The sequence below is a fragment of the Moschus berezovskii genome, chromosome 10 (genome assembly GCF_049115385.1).
Source record: "Moschus berezovskii isolate FMDL1 chromosome 10, NW_MosBer_1.0, whole genome shotgun sequence".
Lineage (NCBI taxonomy): Eukaryota > Metazoa > Chordata > Mammalia > Artiodactyla > Moschidae > Moschus > Moschus berezovskii.
In genome coordinates, this window is record NC_142469.1 from 108,974,123 (window position 1) to 109,000,806 (window position 26,684).

A 26,684-nucleotide genomic window follows, 5' to 3' on the forward strand; every position below is an offset into this window, starting at 1 on the left:
GGTTCTGACTCTCCCTGCCTCGGCGTTCCATCTACCCCCGGCCACTGCTTCCTAAGAGTGCAAATTGGCCACAGAAAGTTTCTTCATATTTTCTGCCCACTTAGAGAGGTAAGACATGATGACAAAAAGGGAAATAGAAAAATAGTATTTTCGCAAAGGAGAGAAACTTAAAAGAGGATTTGGAAGAAATTATTTAATGAGAATAAGAGATGAGAGACATATGTTTGTTGGCATATGTTCCACTGGTACAGCCAGTGGAATCAATATTTTATTTTTATCATCACTGTCTATTTAACGTCAGACATTACCTCAATTAACCTTTTATTTTTATTTATTAAAATTTTAATATTTGACCATATATTGGTTCTGAAGCACTAACATACAGAAACAGGCAAAACCACTGAAAACCTTGTTCTTGACAGCTCCTATATGAATGCCCTAATGTGACAGATGTTTAGAAATTTAATTACAACAAATAATAAGGTTAAGTGTGGGAGTGGTCAGCTTACTCAGAGTCAAGACCTCAAACAGGCACCTTTTCTTAGGAAGGTGGCAGAGAAAGCAAGCAGATGAAAAATTATGCCTTTCTTTCTAACAATTGAAACTGTGCTTTTAATTAATAATTCTGGCAATCCAATACATGATATTAGATGCCAGCAGGCAATATTTCTAAATAATTAGATCTCAATATGTATTCAGTTCAGTTCAGTTGCTCAGTCGTGTCTGACTCTTTGCGACCCTGTGAATCACAGCATTCCAGGCCTCCCTGTCCATCACCAACTCCCGGAGTTCACTCAAACTCATGTCCATCCAGTCGGTGATGCCATCCAGCCATCTCATTCTCTGTCGTCCCCTTCTCCTCCCGCCCCCAATCCTTCCCAGCATCAGAGTCTTTTCCAGTGAGTCAACTTGTTGCATGAGGTGGCCAAAGTATTGGAGTTTCAGCTTTAGCATCAGTCCTTCCAATGAACACCCAGTACTGATCTCCTTTAGAATGGACGGGTTGGATCTCCTTGCTGTCCAAGGGACTCTCAAGAGTCTTCTCCAACACCACAGTTCAAAAGCATCAATTCTTTGGCGCTCAGGTTTCTTCACAGTCCAACTCTCACATCCATACATGACCACGGGAAAAACCATAGCCTTGACTAGACGGACCTTTGTTGGCAAAGTAATGTCTCTGCTTTTTAATATGCTATCTAGGTTGGTCATAACTTTCCTTCCAAGGAGTATGCGTCTTTTAATTTCCTGGCTGCAGTCAGCATCCGCAGTGATTTTGGAGCCCAAACAAATAAAGTCTGACACTGTTTCCATTGTTTTAACGGAAGTAATTGCCATGAATAAATCTTCATTAGCATATTCACACTGAATCTCCAAACTCCTGGCATCTGGCTGCACATACTCACCTTCCTTTTATAATAGTTGATGGTTCTTATTAAAATATCACCAATTCTACAATATTGTTCTGTTTTGCTCTAGCGGGGAGAAAGTAGATCTACTTTATTCTTTCAGAATAAATGAATTTGTGATTAGCACTGTTTTTTCACAAACATGCAAAAAGCCTTATTTCCAAGTGGCTTTTCTGTTTACTATGCTAGGATCCCACTGGCATCCTTGAAGTTGTGTTTTTCAACAAACAAGAAAACATTTAATTGTAAAATGTGTTTTGCATGTATTAAAAAATATGTATTAAGGCAGAAGGATACATTTTTCCCAAAATGAAGTTGTGACGATGTTTATGCATTTCATAAGTTCTGTCTTGGTCTGGGGTTTGTTAGAAGCCCCCTCTGATTCTAGTGGAGGTATTCTGCAACCTGGTGGGCAGAAACAGTGAATGTGAAATAAGTCATCCGGATAAAAGAATGTGGGGGAATTGTGTCACTTGCTACAGCATCTCTTCACTACCTGGCTGATGTTTCACTGGTGATGATGTTTCATTGGTGATGAATTGTAATGCTTAAACTTACCAAGCTTGCTGTTTCCTTTCAAGCTGAACATCTTTTTTGACTCTTACTAATTTTTTTTCCCAGCAATGGCAGATAATGTCAAAAGATAACTTACAAGTTTGTGATAGTGAAAGATGACCTGGAGACCTCCTCGGAAGGGATATTCCTGTGCTGTACAATCCTCAGTCCTCTTGGAGGGAGTGGGGTGGGAATCAGAACAAAGGGTCTGTTTTTTCTGAATCAATGTGTGCTTGTCAGCGCAGTGATGGGGACCTCTCAGGAGACTATGAGCGCTAGAGACGAAGCATAAACTGTGTGCATACAGCAAGTGCCTAATAGATAACCCAGTGACCGCCTTTGCAGGCTGTCCCAGTTCTAACATGCCTCGTTTTACCCTGATGAAAAATTTCAAAGTTTGAGTGAATTTCGGTTTTAAAGAGAAGGAGACTTGAGCATCCACGGAAACAGTCTCCCCGGCAACGGGTTCATCAGTGAGCCCACGCCGTCACTGCTGGAAGGATGTGAGGAGTGGGAATGCAGGAACTTCTGACTGTCACGAGTGTCAGGCGTCATGCAGACAGGTGTGTGTCACAGCGTGTCTCTGCAGAATCGGACGCTTCCTGGGAGGAGCTTGTGAGCTTGCAGCCTATCCTAGTAGGACTCCCTGCTGCCTGCTTGGTGGGAGGGTTATCGGTTCTCTGGGGAGAGTTTTTCGAGACCTGGCTGAAAGACAGACGTGTCGTGTGACCTTCACCTGGAGCTGGAGAAGTTTGTGCAGGGCCCTGGATGGGGCAGCTGGCCCGGGCTGGATGGGCGAGGTCATCCAGGAAGTGACGTGTCACCCTGCAAACTGGTCTTGATGCCGAGAGGTGGCCGCTCCCGGGAAGGGCTGGGGCAGGTTCCCGGGGGGTCCTGAGTGAGGTGGTGATGCTCATGGTTCCCGAGTGCAGTGGAAGTTGCCGCCCTTGACAGTCCTCAGAAAGAGAGCTCAGAATGAGAACTCAGGGCCACAGGGGAAGCACCTCCCGCCCCTTGGGCCCTGACGTGGGCTCCGAGGCTGAGCGACCACCTTCGGTGGGTGGGTCCGGGGACCTGCCCAGTATGAAGGCAGCCAGGTAAGTGTCCAGGAGCCAGGCAGAGGGTCTCTGAGGGTCCCCTGAGGACGGCTCTGCAGTTAGGAAGTCACTTCTCATAGCAGCTTGAGTTCCTGCAACCCTTCAGAGAGCACCCGTGTCTTCTACATTGGTGCTTTCATGGCCAAGAGGACTCAGGGCGCAGGCAGTTGCACGGCTTTGAAAAGACACATACGAGTGAGAGGGTGGGAGGCAAGTCTCCTGCCATCAGAAGCACTGTGTTCTCGGGGATGTTCTTGGGCACCCAAGCATCTGGGTTGAACCTCCTTACCCCAGGGAGGAAGGCCCCACTCCGGCTGGCCTCTCTGGGGTTTCAAGTGAAACATGGCGTTGTCAAAGTAAAAGTCGCTCTGTTGTGTCTGATTCTTTGTGATCCCAGGGACTATGCAGTCCATGGAATTCTCCAGGCCAGAATAGTGGAGTGGGCAGCCTCCCTTCTCTAGCAGATCTTCCCAACCCAGGGATCGAACCCAAGTCTCCCACATTGCAGGCTAATTCTTTACCAGCTGAGCCACCAGGGAAGCCCAAGAATACTGGAGTGGGTAGCCTATCCCTGCTCCAGAGGATCTTCCCCAACGAGGAATCGAACCGGGGTCTCCTACATTGCAGGCAGATTCTTTACCACCTGAGCCACCAGGGAAGCTGTTAGAACGTAGAGCCCTTAGACCCTAATAGACTCATGAGAAAAGTAAGTCATGATAGAAAAGATAGTGTTGCTTTTCTTGATGGTGGCCAAAGTCAAGAATTTATTGCCCTGAGATTTGCAGGGGCAAGATTAGCTTATAAGGAAAAATAAGATTTAAATAGGTTTTAGATGTTGAAAACCACCATCAATTTTCAGAGGATACAAGGGTTTTAATTATCCATGTTGTTAAATTTGCACTTGCCATCAACACGGGCGATTAACATCCCCCCAGAGTGTCTCCTTGGTACCGATGTCAGAGGCACAGTGAGCCCGGAGACCAGTGTCAGCCGTGCGCTCAGCAAACCCATGTCTGAAGCTCGATGGTGACCACTGTGCTCCATTTCAAGGAATCTGCCTAGGGCCATCCCTCGACCGTCTCAGGCTGGAGTGACCTTGGATGGTTCAAAGGCGATGGGACGCTTCCGTTGCAGAGCCCACAGGCCCTCCGTCCCGCTCAGCTGGCTGAGCCACAGCTCCGGCTGAGTCGATGGCTGTGTCTCGAGAAGGGCGTGTCATTGCTGGCCTCACTCACATTCGCGGCCGCTCACGTGTGCTGTCTGGCGGTCTGTTCTTCCTCGCCCCCGGATGGCTGTTCACTCGTCTTCCTCTCTTGTCAAAGCTCTGATGCCTTTTTCCATCTTCAGCCAATGACCTGGTTTCCTTTGTTACTGCGAACAAGGGAAGAACCAGAAAAGACCCAGCATGAGCACCCACGACCACGCTCCCCTTGTACTGTGCCCGAGGGCGCTGCCTCCCGCCAGGACGTCCCTTGCAGGTCCGGCCTCCTCTGTCCACACGCGGTGAAGGGGGCGTGCGCTCCCCCTCCCTGCAGCGAGGACCTTCCCCTCCTCAGTGGGACACGCCCACCACTGTGTAAAGGCCGCTGGGCTCTCCCATCTTCGCAACAGATGTTTGGGTCCTGCCCATTTCTCTCTTTCCTCCTGGGCAAGCTCCCTGGACTGAGGGTTTGCGTTCTCTCCTGTCTCCCGCTCTCTCCCACTTAGGTTCCCCTACTGTTCAGCAAACCCTGTCCAGGTGGCAGCGATCGCATGCTGCTGGATCTAGTGGTCACTTTCCTCAGGTTTGTGCTGCTGAGTCTGCTAGCAGGGTTGACACAGTTGATTCGCTTCCCCTTCTTGAAATGCTTGTGTGCTTGGCCTCCAGATCTCAGCCCCTGGACCTCTTCTCTTAGCTATCTGTGCCCTCTCCCTTGCTGATCTCATCCCCCCGAGAGCTCATGGCTCCTAAATTTACCTCTCCAGCCAGCACTGTCCTCGGAGCTTTATATTCAGGTAAGCAATTATTTGTTGTATTGATGTTTCCACTGGAATAGTCTAATAGGTATCGCTCACCTCTCAAGTTCCTAACGAGTTTCCTGATATTCTCCTCCACCCTCAACCTGCTTCTTCTGCAATTTTATTTAATCAAATCCATCCATTGATGCTTTTGAACTGTGGTATTGGAGAAGACTCTTGAGAGTTCCTTGGACAGAAAGGGGCTCAAACCAGTCAACCCTAAAGGAAATCAACCCTGAATATTCATTGGAAGAATTGATGTTGAAGCGGAAGCTCCAATAGTCTGGCCACCTGATGCGAAGAACTGACTCCCTGGAAAAGACCCTGATGCTGGAGAAGATTGGGGGCAGGAGGAGAAGAGGGTGACAGAGGATGAGATGGTTGGGTGGCATCACCGACCCAATGGACATGAGTTTGAGCAGGCTCTGGGAGATGGTGAAGGACAGGGAGGCCTGGCGTGCTGCAGTCCATGGGGTCACAAAGAGTTGGACACGACTGAGTGACTGAACAGCAACAATCCTTCTCCTCTTCAGGTCAAACACCCTGGAGTCATCTTCTGTGCTCCTATTTCTTTCAAATCCTCTATCCAGTCTGTCAGCAAATCTTGTTGACTTCATCTCCGATATAGACGCGTCATATCTTACTGGGCTGTTCTTCCTCATTCCACCTAGGCTCCCTTTCATCTGCATGTCGCATTGCCCCGAGTCATCTTCTTAAAATGTAAGTCAGACAGCCCTTAACACGTAGTGTCACTCAGAACCTTCTGGAAATTTCCCATCTCCCCCTGAGGAGAAGGTAAAGTCATTGCAGCAGATTGGAAGGCTCCAGAACCTGGCCCCCTCGGCCGCTTGGACCCCAATGCTCCCCTAGTTCCCAGGCTCATTCCCGTCACACCGCCTCCTAGGTTTCCCCTGAACGTGTTGGGCGGACGTCTGTCTGCATCGGGGACACCGTGTCCTGAAACGCCCCTCTCCCAGGGACACCTTTGCTGATGGGTGATCGCTAGCTGACCTGTCTGCCTGATTTCCCCCAAGGCACTCATCACCATCTACTGTATTGTATACCATTTTATTTATTTATTTTGTTTATGCCCAGGTCTCATGACTCGAATGTAAACCCCATAAAGTGAAGGATTTATCTGTTTCAGTCACAGCTACAACACTTTGGCCTGGAAAGCTTCTCAGCACATGATGGAGCTCAGTAAGTATTTACTGAAAGCAGAAATGAACTGTGGTTTGGTGTAGAGGACTTAGAAGACCCAGGCCTTAATTTTAAAATCCTCCCGATTTATAGGCTCTGGAGAAAACTACTTAAACATCTTTTTGTGCTCGTTTCCTTCCCTCAGGAAAATGCTTTGCCAAAATCGTTTGTCAGGATTAAGTGAAATGATAAATATGAAAAGTTGCTTCTAATTTTATTAGATGTGTTAATTAACATTAACAATACTACATATATTCATGTTGGAAAAAAAGCAGACGGTTGGACAAACCAAGGAAGAAGGTTCCTGTTTCTTGCCCATTAGGGTCACCGGTGTTTCCTCTCAAGGGCCAGTTTAGGACTTTCCACAGGGGGGTTGTGGCTCGACTCCTTCTATTCTAGGTTTCAGAGAAGGTACCCCAGATTCCCCTCAAGTCATAGGACTGTCCCCAGCCGAATAGTTGCTCTGGGGGTTCAGACGCTCGCAGGGCAAGTCACGACATCATGGCTGCAAACTGCAGGAAATGGTGGTATTCCGCCTTTACGAGTGGGCTCTGCCTCCTTTTGGAGCTGACCACTGCCCTACGTTATTTGCGAAGTGCTGGTTCTCTGTGTACATCTTTACCTTTAAAGCACAATCATGTGGGTTTTTAGGCTCTTTGTTCTTTATTGTCCAGAATGTGAGCAGTTGTCTATGAAGTTCATTAGATATTATGTGGAACTTTTCAGAGAACTTTGTAATCATTCTGATTAACTTGTAATTTCCAAGAAGAATAAAAAAATATTCCACAGACCAATAATTCTGAAAGAAGAAAGAAATTTTTTTCTCTAAAATTGAAATTATTAAGTGACCTAGTTGCATAAGCTTGCCTTCCTCCCCCCCAGCTTATTTTCTGCCTTTCTATGGCCTGAGGCATGTACTAGAGGAGTCAAGTTTGTGGTGAGGCGCTCACCACACCGCCCAGCACGTGGGCACAGAATGAGCGCCGGGACACCCAAGGAGCAGGCACTGAAAATTCAGCCTCCGAGCCGCTTCCGTCAGTACAGAGGCCGGGGGTTTACCCTGGCGAAGAGAAGTCTGCAGGTTTAAGAGGCCTGAACTGCACGAGGGACAGCCCTGTGGCCCTTCATCTGTGGAATAAGAAGCTGCTCCTCTGTCGGTAAGTTTTTATTTCATCTTGGAATTTAGAAAACGTCGTATCCCTGTTGTGGCAACTGTTTAATGTGCTGAAGGTGAAACAGGATTGAGAAACTTTGTGTCATCCGGTCAGACACTGGTCCTCACTCAGACCTCTTAGCCATGCCCTGGGGAGAGAGGGAGACACTCTGGCTTTTGTTGAGTCGAGTCCACAGAGTGCCGGCTGCTGCTCTAGAGACGCCACCTCTATTGTTTATGTAATCTCACGTTATATTCTAACTGCAGTCCTGGGAGCAGGTGTGATTAAAGAGTTAGAAAAAGGCACTCCGTCCATGGGTAGCGTGGAGGGAACGGAGTCCCTTCAAGCCTCCCGGGACCTGCTGATGCTGACCAGCTCTTGTGAAAAGGCTGTGGAAACACTGGCAAAGAACCTAATAAGCCACCGCCACCTTTGAAAGGGCGGTCACACAGTGAGCCTTGCCTGTGAAGGACACGCACAGACTCTAGAGACCAAACCTGATGCGGTCTCCATAACTGACGGTTCGCACCCGTGCTGGGCCGCACCGAGCATGGAGCGGGGGTGCCGGTGGATCGAAATGCGGATGGGGCGCGGGCCTGGCGGCAGGGAGGGTGCTGGATTGGGTGACCCGTGGTAGGAACTGCCCTGGAGCGCGGGGTGGTGTCTAGGTGACGGGACGGGGCAGAGCTGCTCCCACGCAGACAGGGAAGAGCGCTGCAGGGCGCTGAGGGCCGGGGCGGGGGGACGGGCGGAAGGCCGGGTGGCCTGGAGCCAGCTCCGCAGGAGGGCAGGGCCCGCGGTGGGTGTGCTCCCACGGGTGGACGTGGTCGTGGGTCTGCTTCAAGGCGCTGGACGGTGCTGCCCTTCACGGGAAGATGTTCTTGTGACACAACCGTCTTTCCAGTGAAAGTGACAAATAGGTGGTGATGAGTTTCACTCTGCTGTGGGTTCATGCATTTATGTCATTAAAAAATACTGTCATTCCGTTCATAGCACTGCACTGAGGCATTTGCCTTAATCTTTGGTTCGGCCTTCTCTTGTTAAACACATCAAAACTTCTGAGCCCTCACTTACCTAGAGGTCTCTTATCTAATAGCATCAACCCTCTAAGACAAGCTGAGAAAAAGGAAATTAACAAAAAAGACCTCTGCAGCTGAAACAGTTGCCACAGAGCCCGTCCCCACAGCTCTTCTCCCAGGGGAGCCCCTCTGGCACATCAAGATGCACTGGCTCCTATTTTAGGTGCTGTTCTGATAAGTAACGCTGTTTGGTTTTCCAGGGCAGAGCTCCGAGAAGCAAAAGGTTTCCAAGTGGGAAGGTCGCTGCTGAGTCAGACCCCGGGAGGAACGAGGCAGGGGAGGACGAGGTGGGGTGGGGGCAGCCTAGAGCACAGGGGACTCCTCCGTGTGCTAAACTTTGGGGCCGTACAGTGCTCAGCGGACAGCCCCAGGCGTCTGCGTGACCCCGCAGAGGAGAAAACTCACATCCACACGGGCGGCCGCAAAGGACTTCAGAGGCAGGGCTGGACGACGGAGATTTTCCTAGAAGGAGCGTTTGAGCAAGAATCTTATAAATCAGATCTGAAATTTTAGAACACTGAGTCCTGGAACTGATCAACCTCAGTTGAAAGAGAATTCAGAATTACCTTCCCCCAAGAGCAAGGTGAGTCAGACACCGTCGTGTTCCTCCATCAGGGGCACTCAGCCTGTGGGGCTCACGGCGGCAGGTGAGGTCCCAGGATCCAAAGAGGAGGCCTTATCAGGGAAGACTGAGGTCTAGGATGCAGAGTCCTTTGTGCTTTTTACAGGCAGCTTTGGGAGTCCAGGGAGGAGCTGGAGGCCTGAGAAAGAGAAAAGATGAGGGTGTGGAGGAGGGAGCGGTCTGGGCGGAAGGTGAGGAGGACACAGCGGAGCAGCGGCCGTGGGCCCGGGGGGCGCAGGCGCACGGGACCAGGGCGGGGCCTGCGCGGGGGTGGGGACCAGGCCTCTGCACGACCCTCCTCAGCGTCCTCTCCTGGACAGAATCACAGGCACTGCCTCCCCATGCTCTGTCTCCCCTTCATCTCACCAAGCGCCGGAAATCCTAGGGTGAAGGGATGACCGGCTGCACACTGCGTGCACCCTCTGGTTTTTCCTGCCCAGCTGCGCCGGGGCTGTCAGGGGCCGCGGGACCACCTGGGGTTTGCTCGGTCAGGGTCTGGAGAGGTGATCCAGACACTCAGCCCACGCGCTTGGAAGCCCCTTTCACCAGCAGACGGCCGCCGGCCACCTCAGTGGCTGCCGCTGCAACAGCCAGGGAGCAGCCGGCTTGCCATCACATGTCACACCCTGGGCCTTTCTCATTTCTGTAGCAGCTTTATAAGTCAACCTGGCGGTTCCCGTTAGACAGACTGAGAAAAGAGGCTTGAATCTGGGTCACCGAGGAGCACAATGAATCAGTGGCGGCCCCAGACTCTTTGCTCGGCCCCTGCCGCGCCCCAGCAGACACCGTCAGGAACTAAGGCCATGAGGTCTTTACGGGCTCGAGGAAGGAGGCTGTTGATTTTACTTGTGGGTTTATCTGACACCAAATTATTCGCGTGGAGGTCCCCCTCACGAAAGGATGTGTGGCTTTCAGGTTTGTTTCTGGCAGATAAATGAGGTTTTAGGAAACGGAAAGCCATGGTCTTGTGTGTAATTGAATGAGATGCCACGCAGGGGCTTGGCCTCCTTTGGCCTTTCTGTCGTTTCCAGACTCTAACACAGGCTGCACCGTTCACACCCCTGCTCCCCCGGGTCTGGCCAGCGGTGGCCTCTGCTCCCCAGCTGTGAGGCCTCAGATAGGGGTCTGCAGGGGCCAGCATCGAGGCCTTTCCTGTCCTTCCTGCTCTGTTTTTCTTTTTTCTTTTAGAATGGTGTGTAAACGTCAGCCATCTCTTTTTTTAAATTTTATTTCCTTGGCCATCCTGCGTCTTCGCTGCTGCTCAGGCTCTCTAGCTGTGCTTGAGCGTTTCGCTGCAGTGCCTTCTCTCGCCGTGGATCTTGGGCTCTGGGGCACTCAGGCTTCATCACGGAGCACCCAGCCTCGGGAGCTCTGGCTCTTGGACTTAGTTGCTCTGAGCCATGTGGGATCTTCCCGGATCAGGGATGGAACCCATGTCCCCTGCATTGGCAGGCAGATTCTTTACCGCTGGACCACCAGGGAAGCCGCCTTCGCCCTCTTGATGTGAAACAGGGTCTTTCTGTCTTCCCCGTTCTGTGACCTAATTCTATCCCTTCTGATAAAATTAGTCATGCTCTCGATGAAGAGTTTCAAAGTAAGTCTGAGAAAAGCCAGTCCCACTGGAAGCTTTAATGCTACTTGGAGCTCTTTCCTTGGTCATAATAATCTTGCCCGGGTTTCCCTGTTCTGAACCGGGGGTCGTGTGCAACAACTCCTTTCACCATTTCCTGGATCTGGTTTGAAGGAAAACAGCATGTTGACTGCTCAGGAGAACGACGTGAAAAGCTGTGAATACAGGGACACTCAGCGTGGAGATTATCAGGAGCTGTCGGGCAGGTGTAATTTTTCCAGCGGTTTACCTGAATGATATCTGCAACAGTTAGCACAACTAGCCCTTTTCCTGTTCTCAGAGACCGTGTATCTCATTACTAAGCCCATGGAAAGCACAAAGACACAGAAACAAAATTACTTTTCTTATGCTTCTACCTCCTGAGCCACCACTGTTATCATTTCAGTGTGTTTCTGTCCAGGCCTCTGTGTTTCTTGAAGAATTGTAACATTGTAGCTTTGTAGTTTTGTCATGTTCCTATTGTTGCTTAGGAGCTTTGGGAAGAATAAGGCTAGAATATTGTGCTTAGGGTTAGAACTTTAAAGTTGGGGCCACATATAAAATTTTTGCAAAAAAGTCTCTATTTTCACTGTGTCAACCCACAACGTTGAAAACGTTCCTCTCCTCCCCCACTTCAGAGATGCCAGGCGTTAGAAAGACAGTGAATACTGGTTCTAGCAAAGTCGTTTTTAAAGCAGTGACTGTGACCAGCATCTGAGACCCTCGCAGGGCACCAGTGTGTGTGTCTGGGTGACGGGGTCTCTTCTCTCTTGAGGAGCTCCGAAGTCAGGGGCCAGGAGGAGAGGATTCCAGACGCTCCTCAGTCCCCGAGGAGCCTGCCTCACCTCTCTGCTCCCCCGAGACCCGCTGGCTTCCCGGGAGCCCCGTAGAGCCTGGCACGCCACCCTGACCCGAACCCCACGCACCCTTCCTGTCCCCTCCGCACACCCCTCCCACCCCATCGCTCTTGTCGCCCAGCTCCCCTCTCCCTCCATTACCTCCCAGGACTCTGCTTTTTAGACCGGGCAGGCCCCTTTCCCTGGGCAGCAGCACGGGGAGGGCAGAGGGAGGGAAGCCGGGCTCCTTGGGCGCCTCACCCAACCCGCGCCTGCGGAGGCCGCCTCCACCCAACCACTGGCCCTCTGGCCCACGGCCGCCCTTCAGGCGCCACTGAGAGCAAGGCTGTTCCCTTTCCTCGCCAGCGTCTTCCCCGTGGTCCCCTCTCCAGCCCTGGGGTAGCCGGTCGCCCCTCTTCCTGGCGCGTCCTGGTTCCGGCCCCTCCAGCTCCTGACCACACTCTGCGCTAAGAGGGCCACGTGTGAGGGCTCCTGCACCCTGGCCGGGGGCGTTACTGCCGTGGTCGTATAGACCCAGAGCGCTTCAGAAGGGAGCGGGCTTACTATGATCAAAGAGCAGAGGTGATGAGGGCGCTGGGAGCGCCCGGGCCGACCTCTTGACAGGCGGGGGAGAGTCGCCAGGACCCCGGGACGGGCCGGCTCAGTGGCGAGCTGATGCCCCTCGTGGGTCAGTAGTCACCTCACAGAGCCTCGGGACAAGGAGAATTCCTGCTGGAAGGCTGGCATTTGGTGACTGGTGAGGGTGAGCTAGGCTGAGTACCAGGGTGGGCATTTCTGCCTAATTTGGGATCAGAGAGCTGGCTGGTAAGATCAGGGGAGCCTTTGACAACCGTTACAAAGGGCCTCGGTCAGTTCTGGAGGGGACCTTGGTTCTGGGCTCCACGTCCGTGACCTTGGGATAAGACTCTACGATTACTTCCATTAGATCCTGGCCCTGCAGTTTCCACATTCTGGGAAGCCAGGCTGGTTGGCCACCCTAATCCTGGCAGCCCATGAGGAGAAGACAGGAGGACGATGCTGGCAGGAAACCTGGACCCCGTCTCTGAGGGCTGAGGGCTGGCTCCCATCCCCCTGTTGGTCCACCAGGGCCCTAACCCTCTGTCCTCCTGGGCTGTACCCACGGGCTGAGCAGAAAAGCCTGGCGTCAGAAAACCAGGGCTCTGGGGGTTGAGATAGGGTCCGTCCGGGCAGGCAGTCTGGCCCCACAGCTGCAGCTGAAATCAGATGTGGGCCAGGGGTGGGCGGGGGGCCGCAGGGGGGTCTGCTGACTCCTGGGGTCCAACCAGGTTTCCCTTGTGCCTGTTTCCCTCTGCAGTGGCATCTGTTTCTGTGGGTCTTAGTGCCAATTTTTTAGTTTTATTTTCTATTTATTCATTTTTAGATTGAAGTATAGTTGACTCAGTTCAGTCGCTCAGTCGTGTCCGACTCTTTGCGACCCCATGAATCACAGCACGCCAGGCCTCCCTGTTTATCACCAACTCCTGGAGTTCACTCAAACTCATGTCCATCGAGTCGGTGATGCCATCCAGCCATCTCATTCTCTGTCGTCCCCTTCTCCTCCCACCCCCATCCCTCCCAGCATCAGACTCTTTCACTGATCTCCATAGTTAACTAATGTGTTAATTTCTGCTGTACAGCAAAGTGACTCTTTTATACAAACATATATTCTTTTCTATTTTCTTTTCCAAAGTGCTTTATCACAGAGTATTGAATGTAGTTCCCTGTGCTGTGCAGCAGGGCCTTCTCACTGCCAGTTAAAAAATATTTTTTTTTCTACGTCTGTGGTCTCTGTTTCCTGAGACCACAGTCTCTTCTTAGACCCTCATAATAACGCTGTCACTCAGACATTCACACTGAAAGCTTATCTTCCAAGAGCGCTGTAAACACCAGTGATGACAGCAAAGGCCAGTTTTCAGCCCTCCACTCGCTGCTCCGCGGGGCTTTCTCCAAGCACACTCCTTTGTGCCTGCTGCCGGCCACTGCTTTCCTCCGCACTCAAGTTTGTCCTTCTGCTTCCTGGCTGCCCTGGCGGCCCAGAGGGCGAAGAGCAGACCCGGGTTCCATCCCTGGGTCGGGAAGTTCCCCTGGAGGAGCAAACGGCAACCCCCACCAGTACTCTTGCCTGGAGAACCCCATGGGCAGAGGAGCCTGGCGGGCTACAGTCCACTGGGTCGCAAAGAGTCAGACACGACTGAGTGACTCACACTTTCCTGGGCTTCGGCGCAAGCCCCCGAGCTTTCATCAGCACCTCTGAGTTCAGTTGTGACCTCCTGCCCAGAACTGCCCCTGCTTTGCATTCCGGAGCTCCTCTTTGGGACGGCAGGGAAGGGGAAGTGGGGGGAAGAGGAGCCGGAGGAAGGGGTGGGGGACAGCTGTTGGAGCCGAAAGCACAGGAAGACCTGCACAGGAAGTCCACACCTTCGTTCTTCACGAGCCTCCTTTTCCCTTCATCACGGAGGAGTCAGACCCCCAGGGAGCGATTTGAAGAATGCCTGTCACGTGGCTGACCCAGATCTAAAGTCAAGACTCCCCCGCGACACGAGACCTCAGTCTCCGCACCTTGGATGGGTCTCATTTCCTTCCTCTTCGAGCAGTTTCTGTACCTTCTGTGTAGAAATGTGTTAGAAACCTCGAAGTAAGCTTCCAGGTCTGACCCCCACCCCCAACTGTTGAGGTGGAAGAGCAGTTATCATTTTCATTCCTTGTTCCTCTGGCTTCTTCCTGGTTTTTCAGAGCATCCTATCTCTCCACATTGATCCCAAAGACGCACAGCCTGCGGGCGTGGCCATGTGCCCCGGCTCTGGAAGCTCTGAGGTGCGTGCTTTAGAGGAAGCTGCTGCGTCTCTGAGTTTCAGTCTGACGGCATCGGAACCCTCCGGCTTCCCGTTAGGATGAAGAGAGCAGGATGAGGGGAACACCAAGCCGGCTGGCTGTGCCCTCAAGCCTGCCAGCAGCTCTTGGCTCCGGACCACCCCCCTCCTGCACGCTCCCTGCCAGGGTCAGTTCTGGGAACTTAGCTCCTGCCACTCCACAGAGAGGAAGTGGGGAGATGTCGGGCTGACTCTAGTGTGTGGCAACGGTGTGTGCTGTGTTTCTATCATTCTTACTCCAGGGGCACCTCAGATCAGCAGCCACTGGGGGCCAGGGACTCGGGAGCCCCGCAGGAGAGCACAGGGGCATTTTCTGAGCTAGTGACTGACAGCGGGCGAAGGAGACGGGTGAGCCCCTGGCTGCCCCAGAGGACAACGCTCAGGGTGGAGAGAGACAGGACATCAATTCCACAGGCCCGAAACTGCAGCACGTGCCCTGAACAGGAAGGCTGGGCAGCCTGGAATCTCGGTCAGTTCCAAGACACACGGTGTCAGCACGGCTGGCAAGTAATCCCCTCGATGAGATGCCCTATGAGATGCCTGAAACGCGGGAGACCCAGGTTCAGTCCCTGGGTTGGGAAGATCCCCTGGAGGAGGGCATGGCAACCCACTCCAGCACTCTTCCTGGAGAATCCCATGGACGGAGGAGCCTGGCAGGCTGCAGTCCACGGGGTTGCAGAGTCAGACACGACTGAGCGACTTCACTTCTTCTTGAGATGCTCTTTGTCCCTAGCGGGAAATTTGCTGGCAGGACTCAGTGAGCAGGGCTTCCTTATTTCTCTGCGGGGGAAACGACACACCCCGGGGCCCAGCCCCGAGTCGCCCCAGTGAGACCCTCTGCTGTCAGCCTTGCCTGCTTCACCTCCTCAACAACGTCCCTGTCAGAAGTCTTACTTCCCCCACCCCTGGCATCCTGCCAGCAAATTTCCCAGTAGGGACAAAGAACATCTCAGGCTGGAACTGACCAAGAGTCCAGGTTGCCCAGCCTTCCTGTTGGCGATCTTGGGAAGGATGCTTTTTGAATAAAGTCCGGTTTTGCTGTGATTTCTGTGTTTGAGACCCGCTGCTCTACTTCAGGAGAGGCTGGTCCTCAGGGTGGGCAGACAGCCCCGGTCACTCAGGGCCGCTCGGCCAGCTGCCTCTGGTTGTGGTGGCTCCAAACGGTACCCTGTTGTCCCCTCTCTCAGCTCTGGGGCCAGGGCTTTGTGGAGTGATACTCAGGAGCCTGTCATGCAGCTACAGTCAGGGGCTGCCGGGGACCCGGGTCAGGGAGGCTCTGTGTCCTGGCTGTCCCCCGGGCTCTCAGCGGGACTCTGGCCGCCCACACGCGGCCTCCCCTGGGGCCTGGGCTCCTCAGTGCAGCACGGAGACTGGTTTCCGAAGGAGGCCTGGCCAGGGGGAGCTGCAGGGCTCCTGTGACCCAGCCTCTGAAGCACCAGGTCACCACGGCCAGCAGAACGATTGGCCCAGCAAGTCAGCAAGGGCGCTCCAGACTCCAGGAGAGGGTCAGTGTCCCCTCTGACTGAATGAGCTGCAGTCTCTCTCTTTTTATTCTATTTTATTTTAAATTAATTAATTTATTTTAATTAGAGGCTAATTACTTTGGCCACCTGATGTGAAGAGCTGACTCATTGGAAAAGACCCTGATGCTGGGAAAGATTGAAGGTGGGAGGAGAAGGGGACGACAGAGGATGAGATGATTGGATGGCATCACCGACTCAATGGACATGGGTTTGGGTGGACTCTGGGCATTGGTGATGGACAGGGAGGCCTGGTGTGTGCAGTTCATGGGGTCGCAAAGAGTCAGACACGACTGAGCGACTGAACTGAACTGAATTACTTTACAGTATTGTAGTGGTTTTGCCACACATTGACATGAATCCACCATGGGTGTACATGTTTCCCCATCCTGACCCCCCACCCACCTCCCTCCCCATCCCGTCCCTCAGGGTCGTCCCAGCGCACCAGCCCTGAGCACCCTGTCTCATGCATTGAACCTGGGCTGGGGCTTGGTTTCACATGTGATAATATACGTGTTTCAGTCCATTATCTGAAACCATCCCACCCTCGCCCTCTCCCACAGAGTCCCAGAGTTCGTTCTTTACACCTGTGTCTCTGCTGTCTTGCATCTAGGGTCATCGTTGCCGTCTTTCTAAATTCCATATCTATGCGTTAGTCTCCTGTACTGGTGTTTTTCTTTCTGACTTACTGCACTGTGCATAATAGGCTCCACTTTCATCCACCTCATCAGAACTGATTCAAATGCAAGAGCTGAGCAATACTCCATTGTGTATACATACCACAGCTTTCTTATCCGTTCCTCTGCCGATGGACATCCAGGTTGCTTCCATGTCCTGGCTGTTATAAACAGATTCGAGTGCGTCCCTCAGAGATGCTGCAGACCACCCTCTGCTGGGCCACACAGCTGCCAACGAATGTCAGGTTTGGAATTGATCATTCGTCAGGGAGGCCCAGGGTCCCCTGAGACACCGCAGTCACCCCCTGATGGGCCACCTGCCCATCAGCAGTCCCCGGTCACCTGTGTGTCACACGTCTTTCAAAATCACCCACAAAGTTGAAAATATATGAAACCCTGGTCATCCCTTAGAGGGACACGCAGTTATCTGTGGTGAGGAAGCCCATGTGACTGAAGAAATTTCTTTACAAAATTGTTGCCCAAAATTATTTTAACTTTTATAACGAAAAATGTGTTTGCTCATAGTCCATGCACATTTCCCCGAGTTCCTATTTTTCCTTTTTTAGGAGTTTTATTTTCTATTGGAGAACAGTTGCCCTGGTGGCGGGGTGGTAAAGATTCTGTCCCCAATGTGGGAGGCTTGGGTTCAATCCCTTAGTCAGGAAGATCCCCTGGAAAAGGGAATGACAACCTACTCCAGTATTCTTGCCGGGAGAATCCCATGGACAGAGGAGCCTGGTGGACCACAGTCCACAGTCTCACAGAGAGTTGGACACGACTGACAGACTGACACTTTCACAACACAGTTGCCTTACAAGGTTCTGCTAGTTCCAGAGGTACAGCATAGTACCTGGTGGCTCAGACAGGAAAGAACCTGCCTGCAATGAGGGAGACCTAGGTTTGATCCCTGGGTTCGACCCCTGGGTCGGGAAGATCCCCTGGAAGAGGGCATGGCAACCCACTCCAGGATTCTTGCCTGGAGAATCCTATAGACAGAGGAGCCTGGTGGGCTACAGTTCCTGGGGTCACAAAGAGTCGGACCCGACTGAGTGACTAAGCAGAGCATACAGTGCAGCAGAGTGGTTCCGTTTATATGTACCTGTGTCTCTTATTTTTCAAATCATTGCCCATTTAGGTAGTTGCGTAATACTGAGCAGGTTCCCTGTTCTGTACAGTGGGTCTTTGTTGGTTATCCATGTTAAACATAGCCGCATTCACGTGGGTTTGTTCATGACCTACGCGCATTTCCCAAGTTCCTCTTTTCCCTTTTAAATTCTTCTTCCTCCTGGAGGGATGAGCTTGTTTTCTCTGTGGGGCTGGGACTCCCTTCTTTCTGGTTCCACAGACCCTGCCCTGGAGGAGCTGTGTCTCCACGGCCCAGGGTTGAGCCCGCCAGTTCCGGGACTCACATGAGCCTTACCACAGTCTCCCCTCAAAGGGTAAAGCGCTCCCCACTTGGCTGTGATGTTAATTTACCAAATAGCCCCTGGGCTTTGTCCTGGATGAACCGTTCATATTTCCTGGCAGGCTTTCAGACTGGAAACCGTTTACAGAAATCGCATGGCCTAGTGTGGGCCTCTTGCTCTTTAGGTCCATCACCATGTCATGCAAATGAGCAGCAGCATCTTGTTGAAGCAGTGTTGAGAGCTCACGGGATTTTTAACATGGGAAGTTTTTGCTTTTCTAAAGACAGTATTTATCTCTTTGACTGCGCCGCGTCTTCGTTGCCTTGTGTGGGGCCTCGAGTTGCGGCTCACAGACTCCAGCTGTAGGGCGGCCCTTAGCACGTGGAATCTCCGCTCCCAGATCAGGGATGGAACCAGCGTCCCCTGCACTGCAAGGTGGATTCTTAACCACTGGTCCACCAGGACAGTCCCAACATGGGGGCGCTTCTAGAGGGAGAAAACAGATGGATCTGAGCTTCTCAAGGATGGCGTATAATTTGGAGTTTACTTTGAAGCAGAAGGAATTTGGGAGCAGAGGACACTGGAGGACCACACAGGCCCCCGAGTTCCGCCCAGGAGCAGACTCAGGGGTGGGTGGGAAGGTCACCGTCCAGGGCTGGAGCCCGTCAGAGACCAGGCCCAGACCTGCTGCAGACTGGCTCCCGCCTGGCACGGAGGAGGTGCGTGAGGGGCAGCGGTCCCTCGGGGGGCACCCCCTCCAGCCCCGGCCTCCCACGACGGGTGGCCCAGCACCCGTGTCCAGGAAGGGAAGGTGCTCCCGGGCCTCGCCTCCCGGTGCCTCCTCCTGGCATCGCCTTTGTCAGCGTGCTGAATCCCATTCGCTGCCCTTCGGGGTCCTCAGCAAAGTCACGTCTAGGTTTCCTGTTTTAGGCCGGCTGGGCCCGGGGCGATACTGAGCCACAACAGGGCATGCCTTCCCACCTTCTCGCCAAACAAGACCGTCGAGGGGACGCCAGAGGGAGCCGACGGCTCAGAGGGTGTGCCCGTGTCCTCTGATCCGGAGGTGACCTGACTGGACCTCAGCCAGGAGCTGGCGTGGCGTGGTGGGCAGCCCTTCCAGCAGCCTCCGCCCGCGGGAGCAGGGTCTCAGCGGAGGCGGTGGCGGCGGCGGGGTGAGGAGCAGGGGTGCGACGGAGGGGCGGGAAGGACACGGTCCCCTCCTCTCCCTTGGGGCGTCAGTCGTCCCAGTCAGGGACCATGCAGGATGCCACGGGGAGGGTTCTTTTCAGAGGCGTGGGCAGGACACCCGTGTCAGTGGAGAACCTTAAGACCCAGCAGAGCAAGACGAGTCAGGACCCGGAGAGACTGTCCTTCCAAAGGATTGCTGTGAGCGGGGGCGGGGTCCTGGGGCCATGCGGTCGTCCAGCCTCTCAGTCAGAAGGAGAAAGGCTCTTCTTCTGCAGGCCAGGGGGGAGGCAGGGATGAGCAGAAACTGGGCGGGGCCCAGGGAGAGGGTCCCACTCTGCTCTGACAATTCCCGGGAGGAGCGGAAAGGGGGCCGGGGCCTCGCTGCAGGGCGGCCGAGGCCTGGGGCAAGCCGGGCTCTGGGGTCCACAGCAAGGAGAGACCCTGACCGATGATGCTTGGTCGGCACCCAGCCGAGGGATGGGGGCTGTGCGTGGGCAGCGTGGTCGGCTCAGCACGAGATAGGAGGGGACAGGCTCGGAAGGAGGGAACGCGTCCGTCCACCAGGTCTTGCTTTCTGTTGATCTTTGCTGTAAAACCTTGTAAAGAGCAGGGCCTGCTGCAGTCCCTGGGGTCACCAAGAGTTGGACATGACTTAGCTACTGAACACCAACAGTAGAACTTTGGTATCAATCTTTTTATGAAACGGTTTCCTGAGACTTGAGTCATAACAGCACACTACATGATGGTGAACACGTCTGTGATTCTAGAATGTCTTTTTTTAAACTCTTTTGCTGATTTCTTAAAGCCACTTATACCGAAAAATGAGCTCCCCTAGTGGCTCATCGAAATGCTCTTCCTCACATCCATCCCTACGTCCAGCGACAGGGCACTCGGGAGGTTTGTCACCGGCCATCTCCTAATGATCACGTGTCCTGCTGTTTAGGGTCTCAGGTTTTTTTAAGTTGAGAGATCATTGACATCTAACATTGTATTAGTTTCAGGTTCATGACACAATGATCTGATATTTACATATATTGTGAAATGAATGATGAGTCTAGCTAGCATCCATCACCACACAAGATGTTTTTGATCCCAGAGGATACAATACCGTGTGTGTGTATGTTAGTCGCTCAGTCGTGTCCGACTCCTTGTGACCCCATGGACTGTGTCCCACCAGGCTCCTCTGTCCATGGGACTCACCAGACAAGAATACTGGAGTGGGTTGCCATGCCCTCCTCCAGGGGATCGTCCCGACCCAGGAATTGAACCTGCGTCTCCTGCATTGTAGGTGACCTCTTTACCACTGAGCCACCTGGATTTTTATCCTCCCAAAACTCGAGTTTATTGAACACTCACTCCTGGGCTCCCCTGGTGGCTCAGAGGGTACAGCATCTGCCTGCAATGCGGGAGGCCTGGGTTTGATCCCTGGGTGGGGAAGATGCCCTGGAGGAGGAAATGGCACCCCACTCCAGTGCTCTTGCCTGGAGAGTCCCATGGACAGAGGGACCTGGCGGGCTGCCGTCCGTGGGCCCCAAAGAGTCGGACAGCCTGGGCGACTCACCCGCTCAGTGCCCAACTCCGGCGCCGTCCTGCCTGCCAGGCTTGTGAGCCGGGCCTGCTGCCCCCGTGGCCGTCTGGGGTTGAGCATCGTGGTCCTCACTGCACAGAGGCGGGGCTGGGGGCTGCAGAGGGTCAGAATCCGGCTGTGGTGCACAGCTTTCAGGTGAACCCAGGGCGGGGGCTCCAGACGCTCTGCCCACCGTGCTCACTGGCCTTTTCTAACCCCCCATGCGTCTTTCCCAGCAGCCCACGATGCTGCCTTGCTCCCAGAGGTCGCCGGCCCGGAGAAGCTGTGTTTGAGCAGGATGTCACTGCCAGGCCTTGAAAGGCAGCTCAGAGTTGTTCTTGCGGGGATAACCCCACCCAGGCCCCTCCCTTCTCATCAGCTCTACTGCTGGCTCCAGGGAGTCATATGATCATTTTTATAACCTACAGGATATAGATGGTTAACCAGCTGTATTTGGGCAAATAGGCGTTTCTTTTACATAGGAAGTGGTAATTCAGCAATTTGCTTCTGGTTAATCCTGGTCCCTCACTGCTTTTTTCTTAATGACCATTAGAAAATGCATCTGGAGAGCGGCCACGGTGGGGATGCCCGCGCCTGTGTGAGGGCCGTGTAGCAGAACCGTGCGCTCCGGACCACGGCCTGCTGGAGGTGAGCCTGCTAAGCCCCTTTCAGGAGCGTCTTTTCTTCTCTGATCCCTGCATCTGGGGAATATCAGACATGGCCCTATTGCCTCTTGAGCATTCCAGGGTGCTGGCGCGCTGTCTGCGTCGCACTTCATAAAACATGCTCACTGCCACAGGCGCAGTGTCCTTGCACTGTGAGGAATAGCGCTGTGTTTCCAGGAAGCCCGCTTTCCCCCTGAATGCACAATAAGTGTCTCGCACTAGAGCTTGGGCCATTTGGTCATTGCCCTATAAGGTGATATCCATGGGGCATCGGTCTGGGGAGAAGTGTAGTTCTTTACTTAAATAGAAAGCCAAACCTGAGCTGAAAATGCTTTGGAGGTGATGAGGAAGGTGATTTACGACAAAGTACGCGTCTTGCATAGTTGAGGGTTGATTGGGAAGGAGCTTGTCAGGCAGTCATTTCAGAGAAATTGATGGGGTGGAAATTTTTATGAGACTCAGCCCAACACAGGAAAAGCTCCGATAATGGCTGCAAACGCCACAGTGACTAGGGAGTTAGCGTCTCACGACTGTAAAAGGATGCACGGGGGTCTTTAAGACAGTCTCCACAGATTCCTCCAAAGCAAAGTAGTTGAAGAAAACAGATATTGTAGTAACCAGCACTGGAAAGAAACCAGTGCCAAGTCTGAATTAGTCACTAGTTCTTGAAATGATTAGAGGTATAACGTTAATTACTGTAAATGAAAAAGAAAAGGTGGAATGAGCTTTTGAAGAAGCAAAAGGAACCAGAAGGAAAAAAATACAAACCTATATTCAACTCACTGGAAAAAACCTTCTGGCTTCTTTCTTAACCACGTTTATGCAAAAGCAGAAGGAAGCCAGCCTAGAGTTTCGGCTCCACAGACGTTCATCTAAAAAAGGGTGAGACGCTGTGTGCCTGTGGGTCAAGGAGCTAAGACTGCAGTGGCAGGTCTCGAACGCCTCCCTCTGTGCTGTGCAGATACTCATGACGCTTCAAAGTAAAGGCGCTGCTTAAGATCCTCTGGGAGTCGTGTAGTCCTTCAGTAAGACCTGCTGGAGACAAGGTGAATTAGAATGAGCTACAGTCTTCCCATGTGTAAAGCGGGTATGCTGTTGTTTAGTCGCTAAGTCATGTCTGACTCTTTGTGACCCCACGAACTATAGCTTCCCAGGCTCCTCTGTCCATGGAATTCTCTAGGCAAGCATAATGGAGTGCGTTACCATTGTTTTCTCCAGAGACTGAACCTGTGGCTCCCACACGGACAGGCAGATTCTTTACCACTGAGCCATGAGGAAAGCCTGTAAAGTGGGTCTAAGTCATCTGAAAGGGATGTTGAGAGACTTAGCAAGGTAACAGACATAAAGCAGTGATCCCAAAGCCCACTGTGTAATTAGAACTTAAAGTGTGCACACCCACCCTCCAACACTCAACAAACACACACATGCGTACACACAGGCCTACACACACACATATGCCTGTATGCGTGCACACACCATACACACACACATTATACACACATCACACACACACTACACATGCATCATACACACACATTACACACAGCATACACACACATATACACATATCACACACACTACACACGCATCACACACAGTACACACACATCACGCACACACTACACATGCATCATACACACACATTACACACAGCATACACATATACACGTATCACACACACTACACACGCATCACACACAGTACACACACATCACGCACACATTACACATGCATCATACACACACATTACACACAGCATATGCACACACACATTATACATGCATCACACACACTACACACGCATCACACACACTACACACGCATCACACACATACATGTAACACACAACACACATACACATTACACACACATCACATACAATACACACACATCACACACATCACACATGCATCACACACACATCACACATACACATTACACACACATCACACACATTACACACACATCACACACATGTGACGCACAGCACACATTACACACACACATGTAACACACAACACATGTAATACATAACAAACACACACATGCATACACACGGGCCTACATGCACACACATGCCTGTATGCGTGCACACACACATTATACACGCACCACACACACACTACACACACACATTACACATGCATCACACACATAGTAACACATAACACACACATGCATATACACACAATGTAACACTCACACATGCGTGCACATTTGTGTACCCACTTGTATGTGCACACTCACCATGTACACACATGTACACACATGCACACACATGTACACACACATATACCTTTTGTTCTTATTCCTTGTCTTGGGGACCATCAGTATTTATGAAAATAAGCACAGATTGAAAACCTTCTGCTTTAATTTTAGCAAACCGCTAAACTTGTTTAATTTGTTTAAATCAAAACTTTAAGTTTTCCTTGCTTATAGTACTTTGATAAATGTTAATGTTTCTGCATATTTAATTTTCATGGGTAGAGTCTGCCCTTGGCCAAAGGGACCAAAGGCTGTGGGTGGCCTATTGCCTGCCCCTTCTGCTCTTCCAGCCACCTCGCCTCCCCGCCCCTCCCCACTCCCCGCCCCTCCCCCTCCTCCCCTCATCACCCCTCCCCCCTTCCCCCTCTCCCATCCCCCCTCCTCCACTCCCCCCTCCCCCTTTACCCTCTCCTCTCCAGTATCCTGCTCTCCTTTGCCTCCACCCGCTTCTGGCCCCAGTGGAGAGCAGACCAGTAACCCATCTCCCTGTGAGCCTGTCTTCGGTCACCCAGTCCCAGCGAAGACGCTCCCTGCTGAGGACCTGAGCCATTCCCTGTCCTTATCCTCTGCCTGTGAGTAGGCTTCTGAAGCCCTCAGAGTCCTGAGAAGAGGCCTCTGTGCAATGGATGCCCCGGGAGGTGGCGGGGACAGCCTCTGGTGGGCTAGAGAGCAGCTGGGCCTGGGGAAGGGCCACGGCCCTCTGCACAGCCGTTCTGATCCGAGGACACATACCGTGAGGTGTTCTTTGCATTCTTGAGCAAGGCAGTCAATTAGCTGCTAGTTTCAGAGGTACCTCCTTTAGTACACAGTACCTAATGACAGTGGTCCAAGGAAGCCACGCTGCTTAATTGTGATGGGATGTAAATTAGCGTTGTGAGCCTGTGTTAAAGATGTTGGTCTCATCAAGAAGCACTAAGCGTCCCTCGCGTCTTCGCGGTGTGACAACTGAGGGCAGAGGCTCGCTCCCTGAGGCGCCATTCAGTCTTGGGTTCTGGCACATCTACTTGTCATTTATGGCCTCAGACCTTCAGTGTAAAAGCCGTGCAAAGGTTCAGCGTGTCACTGTGTGCCTCTGCCAAAGGAAGAGAAACCATTCGATGGCCTGACTTTTAGGAACATGAGCTCTGTGTGTCCGTGATGAGAAGCGACTCCGCTGGGTTGGTGCAGGGCCTGTTTGCCTTCCCCTTCCTGCAGTCTCTGAGGGTGTGTCTACTCCTGGCTGCAGCCTGGTGTGGAGACCAGCTGGTACTGAAGGGGAGGCCCCCCTTGCCTTGGTGATGTCCTCCCAGCACTGGACAGAGCTCTGAGCCGCTGGCTGGGCGGCATGCAGGCCTGATGTTTATGCTTGTCTTGGAAGGGAGGGAGGGAGGGAGCAGGGAAGGAAGGACTCCCCTCCGTCAGCTTTTTCCAAAGGGTGACACAGGTTCTGAGGAGCCCTTGGGGACAAATGATGACGCGGACGTTCCAGAAGGAAGAGGCAGGAGGTGGCAGCTCCCAAAACTAACCCCGGAGCATTTCTCCCAGGCCCGTCCTTGCCCCTGATTTCTTTGCAGTCAGAGCATCTCCCAGGGACTCACTGATCTAAGCTCAGTGACTTACATGCTGATCTAAACTCCAGCGCTACAGCTGTTAGAGGCTGGACTCCCCGACAAAGCCACGGCGCTCACACAAACGTGTGTTAGAGTCACTGGAGGCGCTGTGAAGGGGGTGAGTGGTCGCCGCCACCCTGAGCAGGCTTTCAAGCTCATCTGACGCCCAGCTGCACTGATGGCTCAAAAGACAGGCGAGCACGGGCTCCTGCCATGAGCAGGACATGTGAAAGCACCGTCCTCCGGGCACCCAGCTGCTCACCGCCCGGCTGGAAGCTGCCTTTCCCCCGCCCCACACCCTCACGTGGTTGGGGCCCCAGCGGCCCCAGCTCCAGGCTCACTGGTGGCGAAACATCCGGGGCACACGGGGCTGTCTGCCTCAGAGCTCCTCAGCCAGACCCTCTGCTCGCAAAGGCTGACCCCGCGGCCCCCGGCTGGAGAGGAGAGGGACACCCGCTCTAACCCTTTCCTCTCCACAGAGCACTACGCCAGAGATCCGACTCCGCGGGTCTGACCCGGCTCACACGTATCTCATGCTCCGGAAGCAGTGACCACTGCGCCTGACCGGGCCTTTGCCGGCCCCCGAGGCAGCTCGTGCCCAGCTTGCCAAACCGTTCAGATAATCTTCCTGACGTTCGGTCAGCTCTTTGGAAGCCATCTCTACTCACTGACCGCCTTCTTACCCTTTGCAAGGGGGTGTAAGCCTAGACCCTCTGCAATGGCCTCCCCGCAGGTGGCCAGTGACCTCACCCCTCCGTGGGCCCCGTCTTTGCAGAGGGGCACCCCCCGCTCTGACGCACGGGGTCTCTCTGCACCGTCACGGCCGCTTGGCTTCCCTTGCTTCTGGCCAGCCGTGTTTCCCACAGCGCAACTCTCAATTCCCCTGCAAGTCTGGCCGCTGTAGACGCGACGACGCTCTCGCGCACCTCGTCTTAAAACTAACAACGATTTGGCGCAGAATGGAGCGTCGGTTGCCTTTAACATTTATTGGGCATTATCTCACTCTCCTATTGTGGTGTGACAGATTTCCTCATGTCCGTTTTATTCTCTGTTCATTAAAGAACGTACAGATATGTCTCCTTTTAAACGTCTTGATGTTTTTACCAAGTTTCATAAGAACAACAGAGAGTCCTTCTGTGAGAAAGAACAGAGTCCTTCTCCAAAAAGCTGCCTGTTGCTGCTCAGGATCTGAGGTCATTTACCTGAGGGGAAAGAAAGGTGCTTTGCCCATTGCCATGACGCTGATGCCAATCTGTCACCAACACGATTCCTTCACAGAGTTGACATGATTTGTGTGATGAGGATGGTGGTCTGGGGCAGGCTGAATCATTTCCAGGTACTGCTCGTGGCTGGTACACAC

General features: G+C 52.8%; 1 protein-coding gene and 1 long non-coding RNA gene across 3 annotated transcripts in view; one reads left to right on the forward strand and one right to left on the reverse strand.

The window, feature by feature from the left end:
• Window positions 1-4,566: 4,566 nt before the first annotated feature.
• Window positions 4,567-26,684, forward strand: part of CCR6 (C-C motif chemokine receptor 6) — a 32,526-nt gene continuing 10,408 nt past the window's right edge. The window contains exons 1-5 of one of the 2 annotated variants that reach the window (XM_055433695.2): window positions 4,567-5,053; window positions 5,230-5,589; window positions 6,152-6,256; window positions 7,139-7,413; window positions 21,359-21,453. The gene's annotated coding sequence lies outside the window, so the exon portion shown is untranslated. Of the gene's footprint in view, window positions 5,054-5,229; window positions 5,590-6,151; window positions 6,257-7,138; window positions 7,414-8,940; window positions 9,073-21,358; window positions 21,454-26,684 lie in introns of those variants that run through there. The other variant, XM_088840895.1, reaches the window with a different exon arrangement.
• Window positions 7,832-10,056, reverse strand: LOC148776381 (uncharacterized). Its single transcript, XR_016038470.1, has 3 exons — window positions 9,056-10,056; window positions 8,895-8,951; window positions 7,832-8,306 (listed from the first exon to the last, which is right to left on the reverse strand). It is a non-coding gene; the product is annotated as an uncharacterized LOC148776381 (long non-coding RNA).